The 12765-nt window shown below is 43.3% G+C and overlaps 1 protein-coding gene across 2 annotated transcripts in view; it reads right to left on the reverse strand.

Annotated features, from left to right (window-relative positions):
• The window catches only part of GPC3 (glypican 3), a 450311-nt gene that overhangs the window by 242695 nt on the left and 194851 nt on the right, over positions 1–12765 (reverse strand). The window lies entirely within an intron of this gene.

Genomic DNA, 12765 nt, shown 5'->3' on the forward strand with positions numbered 1-12765 from the left:
TTTCTCATGATGCTTATTGCAAAAACTGCGGAGGCACTGTAAACTAAATTCATTGCTATTTTTGATCAAGACACACTATGGAAGAATTTCATCATACACATTATAGGGTATCATTCAAATGACTGGCGCCGCCTCCTGGCCTGCCCAGGAATGACATAGATATTCTGCATGTCTCAGTACTTCGTGGAAGTCTTCTCAGGTATCACTCGGTGCATGCCTACTATAAATAGTTTCCCTGTGGGTCCTGCTGCTAGCATTTGGGGCCATCAACTGTTCTGGCACCCACATTCTTCCTGGCTTTCAACTAGAGTAGCAAAATGCACCTAATACAGGGCATTGCTGTACCTGGAAAACAGTCAAGTGAACAGGCTCTCCATTAGATGGAGCCGCCAATGCCAAGAACCTTCACTATCATTCATTATTCTTTGCTATCAACCCTCTCTGGGTCATTTAAACTGGACATCCCAGGCTCCTCCAGATCCACCCCCATCTTCCTGTCTCTTTGTCCACACTACCTGGTTCTTAAGTCTTTCCAGGCAGTCATTTCCCTCAGCCCGTGCATTGATAGTCCAAAGGTCAGAAGAATACTTAATTGGCTGCATCGTTAATACCTTGGAGCCTAAGATATTTCTGTTCCAATCACAGTTCATGCACTTGTTTTCATTCTCTTACATAATGAGCATACTTAAAAATTCACACAGAAAATAGGCAGTCACATTTTTTCTGTATTAATGCATGTGCCACAGCCATTCCAAGAACTAAGATATTGTCCTGGCCTCAACTCTTCTTTCTCTACCTCTCTCTCGGTCTCCACCCCCTCTTTATTCCCTCCTTACTTTCATTTCCAATCTCAAGCATTTCCTGTGATCCTACCTGTGCTTTTTTGTCTGCCCTGACCGTTCGGACACCAAATTGTTGTTGTTTTTTTTTTTATATATATATTATTATGCTTGGTAAAATAAGCCAGTCCCCAAAGGACAAATATTATATGTTTTCCCTGATTTGTAGCAACTGATACACAGAGTACAAAAAAGTGTAATGTAGGGGCTGGCGCCATGGCTCACTTGGTTAATGCTCCGCCTGCAGCACGTGCATCCCATACGGGCACTGGGTTCTAGTCCTGGTTGCTCCTCTTCCAGGCCAGCTCTCTGCTGTGGCCCAGGAAGGCAGTGGAGGATGGCCCAAGTGCTTGGGCCCTGCACCCGCATGGGAGACCAGGAGGAAGCACCTGGCTCCTGTCTTTGGATCGGCACAGCGCTGGCCATAGTGGCCATTTGGGGGGTGAACCAACAGAAGGAAGACCTTTCTATCTGTCTCTCTCTCATTGTCTATAACTTTACCTGTCAAATTAAAAAAAAATTTAAAAAATTTTTTAAAAAGTGTAATGTAAATAAGCAGAATTGACATTTTGAACTTTGCTGTTTATAGTCCCTGTCTATATTCTTGAGGAACAGGGGGTTTTGTACTAACTTCTTGTTGAATTATGTATTTAGTGGAGGGTTAAGCTTGTGATTATAAAGGAAATTTAAAGTATATCATGGTGGAAATTAAAAGAAAAATAAAGAGGATGGAAGGTGGGAGTGAGGGAAGGAGGGAGGCAGGATGTGGTGGGACATATCACTATGCTCTTAAACCTGTATATATTAAATGCATGAAATTTGTTCCGTTTATATAAATAAAAGAATGTAGAAAAATTATTTATTTATGTATTTGAAATGAAGAATGACAAAGAGGGGGTGGATGCACAGAGAGAGAGAGACAGAGACAGAGAGAGACAGAGAGACAGAGAGAGAGAGAAATATCTTCCATCTACTGGTTTACACCCGAAATGCCTGCAACAGCTGGGGCTGGGTGAGGCCAAAGCCACTTGTCAGGAACTCAACCAGGTTTCTCATGTGGGTGGCAGGAACACAAGTACATAGGTCACTACCTGCTGCCTCCCAGGAAGTGCTTTAGCAGGACGTTGGAATCAGGAGCAGAGATGAGCCCAAATCTAGGCACTCTAATATGGGATGCGGGTGTTCAAAATGATGCCTTAACTGCTGCACCAAATGCCCACCCTTGGAACCCAAATCTTTGACCTGAAGCCATTATCCCTTGATGCCCACATTCCTTTTCCTGGTTCCGACTCTGAACCCTGAGTCCAGCAACTATCTTGCCAATATCGTTTTCAGTCTAACACTCAAAATTTTTATTTCAGAACACAACATCCTGGCAATAAAACATTAATATAAGCTTCCTCTCATCCATTCTGTTTATTTTCATCCATTGTTTAGACTGCAGTCTTTGATATTAAAATTCAATATGCTTAAACCTGAAAAGGACATTAGACAGCATCTAGTTCATTGGCTTCTATATATTGTTGGTCAGCAAACCTATTATACCACAATCCCCTGGGGTACTTATTAACTATACAGGTTCTTAGGTCCTACCATATCCCTATAAATTCAGAGTTTTTAAGCATTGGTCCCAATAATCCAGATTTTAACAGGCTCCCTAGCACAATGTGATACAGGACCTGGTCTGGACATTCTTATTATCATTTTCCAGATGAGAAAATTGGTAGAGAAAGGACTAAAGCCTAGGTCTCATGAGCCCCAGTCTACTGTTCTTTCCATTGTATTTTGTCCTCTCCTAATGGGAGAAGTATTTGGAACTGCCTTGGCATGAGAGCTAGTTATAAAGTGCATTACTAACAAAAATCTTATTTTTTGCTTTTTTTCACTAAGTTGGCACTGAAAGTGAAGAAGGAAGCTCCCACCCCTCCCAAAGCCAAAACTAAAGCAAAGTCTTTGAAGACCAAGAAGACAATGCTGAAAGACACCCACAACCACCCAAAAAAGATCTACACATAACTCATGTTCCAGCAGCCAAGAGCCTAACTCCTCTGGTGGCAGCCCAAATATCCTAGCAAGAGCGCCCCCAGGAGAAACACGCTTGACCACTACGCCTTCATCAAGTTGCCCCTGACCACTGAGTCTGCCATGTAGTAGAAGACAATAACACACACGTGTTCACTCTGGATGTCAAGGCCAACAAGCACCAGATCAAACAGGCGGTGAAGAAACTCTGACATTGATGTGACCACAGTCAACACTCTGATCAGACCTGACAGGGAAAAGAAGACATATATTTGACAAGCTCCTGATTATGATGCTTTAGATGTTGCCAACAAAATTGGAATCATCTAAACTGAGTCCGACTGGCTAACTGAAAATCTTACTTTGTAATTAACACAGTACGCTCGCGCTCTCTCTCTCTCTCTCAAACCTTACTTTTGAAAAAGGTTACACAGTATTAAAGACAGCCATCTCATGGTGACAAACATTAACTACTTAAGAGATACGCTGCCTCCTTCTAAAACGTACATAAATCAAAAGCAGGAGAGACAGCCTAACGTTTTAGCAATGAAGAAATGACATTGTGATGATTATTTGAGCTCTCTGAACTATGTTACCTTTGCTTTAAGAAGGTTATAGAAGGTGAACCAAAGAGGCAATAGCAGCATGGAAAGAAAGCAATAACAAAGAAACATCTAGATCTTAGCTTCCTTCTGCAGATGCTTGGAGTTGTGCAGTAACTCACATGGAACCATTAGAATAGGTTCTTACAAAGAATTTTTCTATTATACATTCATATTTTAGAAACAAAATTAGGGGTAGATCTACTTAGCAAGTGACATTAATTGAAACACTTTCAAAAAAGAATTGCAAGAGCCAGCGCTGTGGCATAGCAGATAAAGCAGCCTCCTGCAGTGCCGGCATCCCATATGGATGCTGGTTCTAGTCCTGGCTGCTCCTCTTCCCATCCAGCTCTCTGCTATGGCCTGGGAAAGCAGTGGAAGATGGCCCAAGTGCTTGGGCCCCTGCATCTGCATGGGAGACCGTGAGGAAGCTTAAGGCTCCTGGCTTCAGATTGGAGCAGTGTGGGGCATTGTAGCCATTTGGGGAGTGAATCAGTGGATGGAAGACCTCTCTCTCTCTCTCTCTCTCTCTCTCTCTCTGCCTCTGCCTCTGCCTCTGCCTCTCTGTAACTCTTTCAAATAACTAAATACAGCTTAAGAAGGAAAGCAAAAGAAGTGCAAGAGACACTGGATCAGCACTTTCAGGTTATCTTCCTGACCTGCCACTGCCTAGATGCCTCTGAGAGATAGCAGGTGGGACCATAAAGAGTCATAAAAAGATGTGACAAAGGCACTGGCCTTACACAAGTGAATATAGAGGACATCAGAAGCATTTGGCTGTGGTCTGGGAAGCAGTCTTGTACTGAAGTTGTCTACAAAAGGACAGAATCTGAAAATCTAGAAGTCGGTGTAGTATATGTGGTTGGTAGAATTCAGAAGTTTCAATTGTCATCTCTACTTTTCAACCCATTCGTATTTTATTCACTTGAAAAGAAAGCATAATTGCCCAAATGTCAAAATTAATGAGAAAAAATCAGCAGCCTCCCTACTTTGTCTCTCCCTCCTGTGATCTCACAGAACGTTTTGTGTATTTTCCATACTAAATTGTGCACAGCAGAGTGTAATAACAGACTAGACTTACAAATCTGTCTCCCAAGCCAGATCACAAATGCTCTATGGGCAAGGACTATTTGTTTCTTTCACCTTAAATCTAGTAACTAGGTAGCTTCTGGGTATGCAGAAGGTTCTCATAAATGTTTGTTAGTGAGTGAGTGAACAAAGAATGAATTGAGAAATTAAAAGCTGCTTCCTAGACATCGTGGATGTCATACAGTACCAAAATGAATATTAAAACATGGAGAATTTAACTGATTCATCAATCGGTTTGTCTACATGAGACCCAATCAGAAGTCTGCTTGTTTGTTCTTTCCTCAAGATACTAAAACGTTTCAGGTTACGTTGTCACCCAATCAGAATTGAAGGACATGGAATATGTTAAATTAGTGTACAGGATTTGAAAAGATCAGACATTTTCTGCCTTTAGTTTTTGCCCCTAGAAATATGATCTGTAATTATGCTTGGTGTTTTGCAAAACTCTTCATTATCAAAACATTGTTAATTACAATGACTTTATTAACAGTATCTCATTAATCTTTAAAAGATAGCCAAAAGGCAGAGAAAATTGTACTGATGAGGACACAATTAGTAGTAGGCCAAGCGCTTAGCTAAAAGGTATTAATCCCTGACACAGTTACATTTGACATGTTGACACTGTCCATCCTAAACTGCTTACCCCTGACCTCCGTGGCACTAAAAAAACTATTCTCACTCTCTTTCTTCTGTTTATGAATTTCATTCTCTTTACAGAAGAATGAATCTGACCTTAAATTCAACCTTTTGCATCAAGCCAACAGTGTATTTATATGTGGGTAGCTATGTTTAAATACTCTTTGATGTTTTCTTCATGCACAGAGAGAGTTGCATACAGAGTTCGGAGAGTGGGGCCGGCACAGTGGCATAGTGGGTTAAGCCGCCACCTGCAACCCTGGCATCCTATATGGCTACCAGTTCAAGACACAGCTGTTCTACTTCTGATCTAGCTCCCTGCTAATGTGGCTTGGAAAGAAGAGAGGATGGCCCAAGTGCTTAGGCCCGTACCACCCACATGGCAGGCCCAGATGAAGCTCCTGGCTCCTGGCTCTGGTCTTTCCCAGCCGTGGCCATTGCTGCCATTTGGGGAGTGGACCAGCAGAGGGAAGACTTCTGTCTCTCTTGCCTCTGCCTCTCCCTCTCTGTAACTCTGCCTTTCCAATAAATAAAGCATATCTTTAAAAAAAAAGTTCAGAGCATGAACTCGAACCAGAATACGTCCTTTCAAATCCTGGTTCTGCCACATGCCAAATGTACGACCCTGGGCCAGTCACTGAAACTTTCTGTACTTTGGATTCTCTATCTGCAACATTGAAATATACATGAAATGCCTAGCACAGCAGCAAGCATACAATAAACAATCAATACTATTATTAATAATATTTAATATGCATATTTTATGCAGCTTATGGGATGTCTCGCTATGTTATTACATCAGCCAATTTCATCTTGCATGACTTTTGCCGAATTCATAGGCATTTCCTTTGAAAACTACAAAATCAGGCTGTAGAACACATGTATCCTTTTTGTTATTCAATGTCTTTTTCCCCTCCTCCACCATATCCTGGTTCTTCCCTCCACCCCCAGGCCATTGCCACAATCCTTATCCAGGCACTCAGCACCTCATAATATTTTTTAATGGGGGCCGAGTAAGGAGCATGGTGAACCAATAAAGTCCCCACCAAAGTGGAATATTGTGGCATTAGATCACAACACACCTAGCAATGTCTTTCTCGCACATGGTACTTCTCTATAAATGCCATATGCGTGGATTAAATGAAATGATTATGGGGACCATATGGGAGAGGAGGCTGGAAGCAGGCTGGGGCCAGGCTGGGAAGGGACCTAGATGCTATGCTAGGGAGTTTAGGTTTGATCTTGTAAGCTACAAAGAATCATTGAATCTTTCTGTTCTTGTAAAAGTGGGATTGGAGAGAAAGCTATCCGGAGGGTAGAGAAGTAGTTTAGAGCTTCCTAAATATTCAATGGGGTAATTCATTTCTCAAGAAATATTTTTATATTAAATTTTGAAACTATTCCTTTCAAAACCATTTAAGAGTATACCTTTTCTTCCTTGTCCCTCCCACAGGAGCGTTTTTAAAGGTAGGCTAGCAGTTTTTGCAACTGGATATTAATAACAGATGGTTGTTTATTCTAGAGGTCCCAGCCATACCACATTTTAAATGCCTTTCTATCTTATAACATTTAAGAGAGGCAAATAGGTGTCACAGATCACCCCGCCTCAAAGACAGGTAGTTGCTGGTGGCCTGAGAAGCCTGGGCATGAACTAATTGTTGAGTTCCAGCTGGGCGCTTTCACATTAATTACCCAATTCTGAAAGCAATCCACAGGCACATATAATGACCTCCCAGCTCGCTTTCCCAAAGCTGGATGGACCTTCAGAAATGCTGTCTTTACCTTACGAAGGAGCAAGTTCTGTTGCCAGAGGTGTAGGAGGAAATCAATGAGCAACATCGCTACCTCAGGGCTGGCGCTGTGGCACAGTAGGCTAAGCCTCCACCTGTGGCGCCAGCATTTCGTATGGGTGCCGGTTCATGTCCTGGCTGCTCCTCTTCTTTTAAAAAAAAAAGTTTTATTTATTTATTTGAAAGATAGAGTTACAGTTAGAGGGAGAGACAGAAAGAAAGGTCTTCCGTCTGCTGGTTCACTCCCCAAATGGCCGCAACGGCTGGAACTGCACTGAACTGAAGACAGGATCCAGGAGCTTCTTCCAGTCTCCCACACGGCTGCAGAAGCCCAAGGACTTGAGCCATGTTCTACTGTTTTCCCAGGCCATAGCAGAAAGCTGGATTGGAAGAGGAGCAGCTGGGACCCGAACCGGCGCCCATATGGGATTCCAGCGCCTCAGGTGGAGGATTAACCTACTGCACCACAGCGCCGGCCCCTGCTCCTCTTCTGATCCAGCTCTCTGCTATGGCCTGGGAAAACAGAAGATGGCCCAAGTCCTTGGGCCCCTGCACCTGCATGGGAGACCCGGAAGAAGCTCCTGGCTCCTGGCTTTGGACTGGCCCAGCTCCAGCTGTTGCAGACATTAGGGGAGTGAACCAGCTGATGGAAGACCTTTCTCTCCATCTCCCTCTCTGTCTGTAACTCTGCTTCTCAAATAAATAAATCATTTTTTTAATAAAAAATCACTACCTTAATCAAACCCTGTGCAATCTACCTGGGCTGCTGTTACCTCAAAGAGAAAGAACAATGAAGCTGAGTACAGCGATAAAAATGTCCACAAAGAAGGCTCCAAAGGATTTCTGTTTGAGTATCATTAGGTTATCGTCATGGTGAATAGCAACTCATCAGAGACTTTTTCCCCTAATGGCTTATTTCAAATATTTGCTTTATTTCTCTCATATCTCAAGCCCTGTGGAACTGCACTGCTCTGACTTATTGAAAATTATTTCAGAAACGATGTTCTCAGTATGTGAGATATTGTATTTCCTCCCCCTAGTACAGTGTTACATTTTATTTCTTTTTAATTCTGTATTTTTTATTATTATTTCTCTCTCAGAATCGATCCCCTGTATCCACAAAGGTAGCTCTCTATTTTCTTTCTCAACTGCCTTACTGATGGTAAAGAGTTCTCAGACAATATAGGCTAGATGGAAACCTCTCTTGGTCTCATTTCCTTCCCTTCCAAGCTAAATGCACTTGCTTGCCTCATCCTCAACAATGGAATGGGAACGCCTGCCTGCCACGCCGGTGAAGCCTGATGCAGGAAAGAGTGAAAGGTCAGACCAGATGGTGATCATCACAGCTGGCTGGCTATACTGCCGGGATCACAGTGGCTAGAGCTGAGCCAGGTGTCGGGGATCAACACGAAGCCAACTGGGGACTGCACTGGCTGACTTTAAAGCCTGTTCTCCACCAGCTGAGAAAGTAACTCACAATACCATCTCTCTGACTTCTGGTGGCAAGGCCAACTCCACATTGTGTGGTACAATGATACATCGGAGTAGACTTCTTTTCTTGGACAAAGTTAATGAATTTGGAACTAGATGTGAGCACACCCAGTGGGAAGGCAGGGAAGAGGCAAGTTGGCAGCGAAGGAACTGCGAAAGGCCAGGGAAACATGATAGCTAAAGCTACGCTTACCTGATTAGCCTCTACTTCTTTTCAATGAGTGCCAGCTCTGTGCCAGACATGGTACTCAGCGTGCCAAGAGCCTAAAAGACAGTCAGGCATGATTCTTGTTCTGAAGGCACTTCCTATCCGGTATGAAATCCAATCTCTAGTATGCTCTCAAGAGCTTATTTAGGGTTTCCAGGGGCTTTAAATCTTCCCAGTACTTCCGAGGATGGAGATTCATAACTCCTTCTGGGTCAGAAGCATTGCCATTTGCAAAGACCTCCATGAATCACACAAACCACAGTGACTCATCAGAGAATCCATTCCCAAACGAGCAATTGCTCCAAGAAGAGACAGCCCTAAGTGCTACCAGAGGGAGCCTACTTATTGAAGACACTGGGCATTCTCTTCCATCTTCTCTGTGACAGAGCGAGTACTAGCCCTAAACCCCTGGCCCAGCACCAAGGCAGCCTCATGGCTAATCGCGAACCCTGCCAGCTCGTGTTTTCTGCTAGGGGTTGGGACCTTTGACGTAAATGAGCACCCCCTGCTACATTTCATCTCTACAAAACTATAATAAAATGGTGATTATCTGAGAAGCACTTATTACAGTGACCAAGCTTACAACTCTGTGATAGAAATGCAAATCCGGAGTTACCATTTATGGAACAGAAAGAAAAGCCACCTAGCAGAGCGAGCCAGTTACCTACAAAAGCACTCAGCTCTTACCCGTTTTCACTCAGGGAAACACTCCACCTCGCAGCATGTCGTCCAGCACTCCCTGTTCCACATTTACACCTCCTTCTAGCCTTCCTCCCTCCTTATTGTTCTGTTCATTTTTGCTATTTCCTCTTCCTTATCCCTTCCTAGTGCCTAACTGTAAAACAGAAGTCATGATCAGACTTAGGGCAGTCGCTGCTGATACATGGCTGCCTGATGGCATGTGCATGTCCATTCCAACTTCAAACTCAAATGAATTTTGGATCACCCACTCTGTCAGATTACCCATGCCTCTGCTCCTCTTCATTAGCTCTGATACCACTTAAATGAGCATAGAGATCTAGACCGGTTGCCTATTGCATAAACTTCTGTGCCTAGTTCCCATGGTTACAGATAGCGATCTGCCACAAGAATAGGTGCCACATCTATGCAAACAGGCTGCCAAACCTGTCGACCCAGGCAGCAAGGAGACAGGTCAGCAGAGGCCCACTCTGGGTCTTCATTAGGCCTGCAGATGTAAAGACATCAATAGATAGAGGGCTGGACAGAGAGGTCTCTGTGATCATAATATCATGCCAGCAACCCCAGGTAAGACCTCCCCTTTTTTGATCTGAACTTCTGGGTAGCACTGCTGTGAGCTATTTAACCAGCTGCTCACATCCACAACCTAAAAGTAGCATTTCAAGAAGTATCAAGCAATATGAGACCACAGCATAGTTTGCAGGGCCTTTGGGATTCTTTCAGTGAGACAGAAAGCTAAGCTAACATGTCTTGGATGCCCTCAGGTCAGTCACCTTGCTCTTAAGTTCTTATTAGCCAAGTTAAGCAAACGAGGGGATAGGACACTTGACCATGCACTTCATTACCTTGATTTCCCTTTCACTTCTCCACTCTGGCCCTGCAGCTCATCAAGGAAACACTTTATTCTTCCCATTGAGCTAGCCACACTTCTTTCTCTTCCTCTGACTTTCATTCTGAGACATCCCAGAGCCCAAGGAGTACGTGCCCCAGAGGCAAAGACAGATTCTTTTCAGAGGAGCCACACCACCGTCTCCCTCATGATCACCTATAACCAGGAGCTGACTGGAAGCTGTTGTATCTGGATCCTTGGAAAACCAAAGTTTTATAAACACCTGCTGGCCAATGTTGTAAGGGGACAAAACCTGATATTGGTTTGTATGACACTTATCCATATTAGAGTCTCTAGGACACATTAAACAGTATCTCAAGTCAGAGCAGATTGGACTCATTAATGAAATTGGACTGCCTCTCTAAACATCAGAGCAACTTTTTAGTAACAAGAAACCTTACTTCCTCCACTTAGTTGAGCTGGAAAATTAATGTAGTGTGCTTCTGAAGAAACACATAATGAACATGATGAATTTTCATCATCTTGCTGGAAAGTGATTCTTTATGTTCTTATTCCAAATTTACAGCAAGTAAATTTAACGTTCCAGAGCTGCTGAGCCTTTTTAAGACCTCACTGTCAATTTGTGGGGCGCTTTAACTGATTCTGACCTGGAAGTGATTAGTGCTTTCTGAGAAACGCACGTGTAGCAAATTGCTACACTTCAAGATAAATCAAGCTATTTGGGACAGTTACACATTAACTATAAAACATTTACCCTACAGGGGGCGAAAACAGCCTTTCCCTGAGTATCTTGCACAGAGGCAGGGACCCAAAGAGGCTCTTCCAATTTCACAGGAAGTTTAGAATCGGAGGGTGGAAAGTCCCCACTGGTAACTAGGAGAATGAGCAGCTCAGATTGACCAGCACCAGGGCAGAGGTGATTTCAAAGCCACCACTGTTGTTTAGCCAAGGGTCGTAGGCCACAAATGGCATCCAAAAGAGCTATGAACTCCCAAGGACATGGGTGCTTTCAGGAGACAATCCATCCCCAGGAACGCCCTCCACCATCAGCAGACTGTTTATAATACACAGAATTTAAAACGCTGTCACTGTTGGAAAAGCAGTGGGGTGGGCACAATCACTCCTTTGACCTAAGCTGAGAAACAACTTACATATCAGTACAATTCATTATTTTAGTACATATTCACAAAGACATACAACCATACTTCCCAAACATGATCATCCTCCCAAAGCAGTGCTGTATACATTAACAGTCACTGCCCATACCCTTGCTTTCTTCTCCCACAACCACTCCTCTACCCTTGTTCCTCTATAGATTTGCTTGCTCGGGAAAACCATTCCTTTTTGCATAGGAGTCTGGTCACCCCTGAATTCTTCCCTGCAGACACAGGTGTGAAGGAAACGCGGAAGTCCGTCCCACTTGAAATTCGCATCTCTGAATAAAGCAGCGCAGGAACTCGCAGGAACTTCCGTGGCAGACACTTCCCTTAGGGGGCTTCACTTGTGGATGTGGCCAGCTGCTGACAGCTGCTTGAGCACAGACTCACACCGGGGCAGATTCTCTCCTCCTCCCCAGGGGAGTTGAGGGGGTCTGGGCCAGGGGGCTTGTATTGCTCTTTGTCTGAGACAGGGCACATCTTAGGATCTCAAAGCCAGCGCAATCTGTTGGTGAGAAGCAACACAGCTGCACAGACCATCAAGTCACGTAAGCTAGGTTCCAAGCCACAGCTCTAGCACTCTGTACAGGCTACGGCCACCCTGACCTTCTCGGTGTCTCAACTGAAAAAGGAAAATAATAGTACACTCTCACAAGACTTATTTTGAGTACTAAATGAAAGGTTGATGGAAGATAGAAGATACAAGCGCTTGGCGCTATGACAGGCATTAGCAAGATATCAACAAATGATAGGTTAAACGCCTATTATGTGCCCTGTTCTGATTTTTGTATTGCCTGCTTACTTACTTACTGGTGCCAAGTGCACCCCATCAAAAGGAAATATGGGATTCTGAATAAAAGGTCTGGCAATGACTCTGTAAGATATCAGTGTAATAAGATGACATGATGTCTGATCAAGTATGTGAGACTGATATCACATCAGCAAACACTAGCCCCAGATTAATTTCTTGACAGGCAAGGCAAGTTGACATTCTCAGGAAATTAAAATTCATTGCATTCTTTCTGCCAAGAATACTATAGTCCATGAAAATCAATATGCTTCAACCTGACTATACAGCAGGCAGTTTCTCCAGTAATGCAGCAACAGCTATTCATGCACAGTATAATATGAAATCTATAGATCAATAAGAACTTTGATTTATAAAAAGTTACAGCCAATCACCAGGGACAAAAGATCTAGGAAAGATAAATGTCTCTTATCAAAAAGGCTACTTTGAACATAATCCTGTCAAAATGAAGAATACATATTTTATAGAGTATATGTGAAAAATCTGAAAGGATTTTTAAACAAAATCAAACATCTATCTGCACTAATAAAAAGGCCAAAGTCAAATACATTATAACTGCATGCACATTCAATCT

The sequence above is a fragment of the Oryctolagus cuniculus genome, chromosome X (genome assembly GCF_051225735.1).
Source record: "Oryctolagus cuniculus isolate XC-2025 breed Fujian yellow rabbit chromosome X, ASM5122573v1, whole genome shotgun sequence".
In the NCBI taxonomy this organism is placed as follows: domain Eukaryota; kingdom Metazoa; phylum Chordata; class Mammalia; order Lagomorpha; family Leporidae; genus Oryctolagus; species Oryctolagus cuniculus.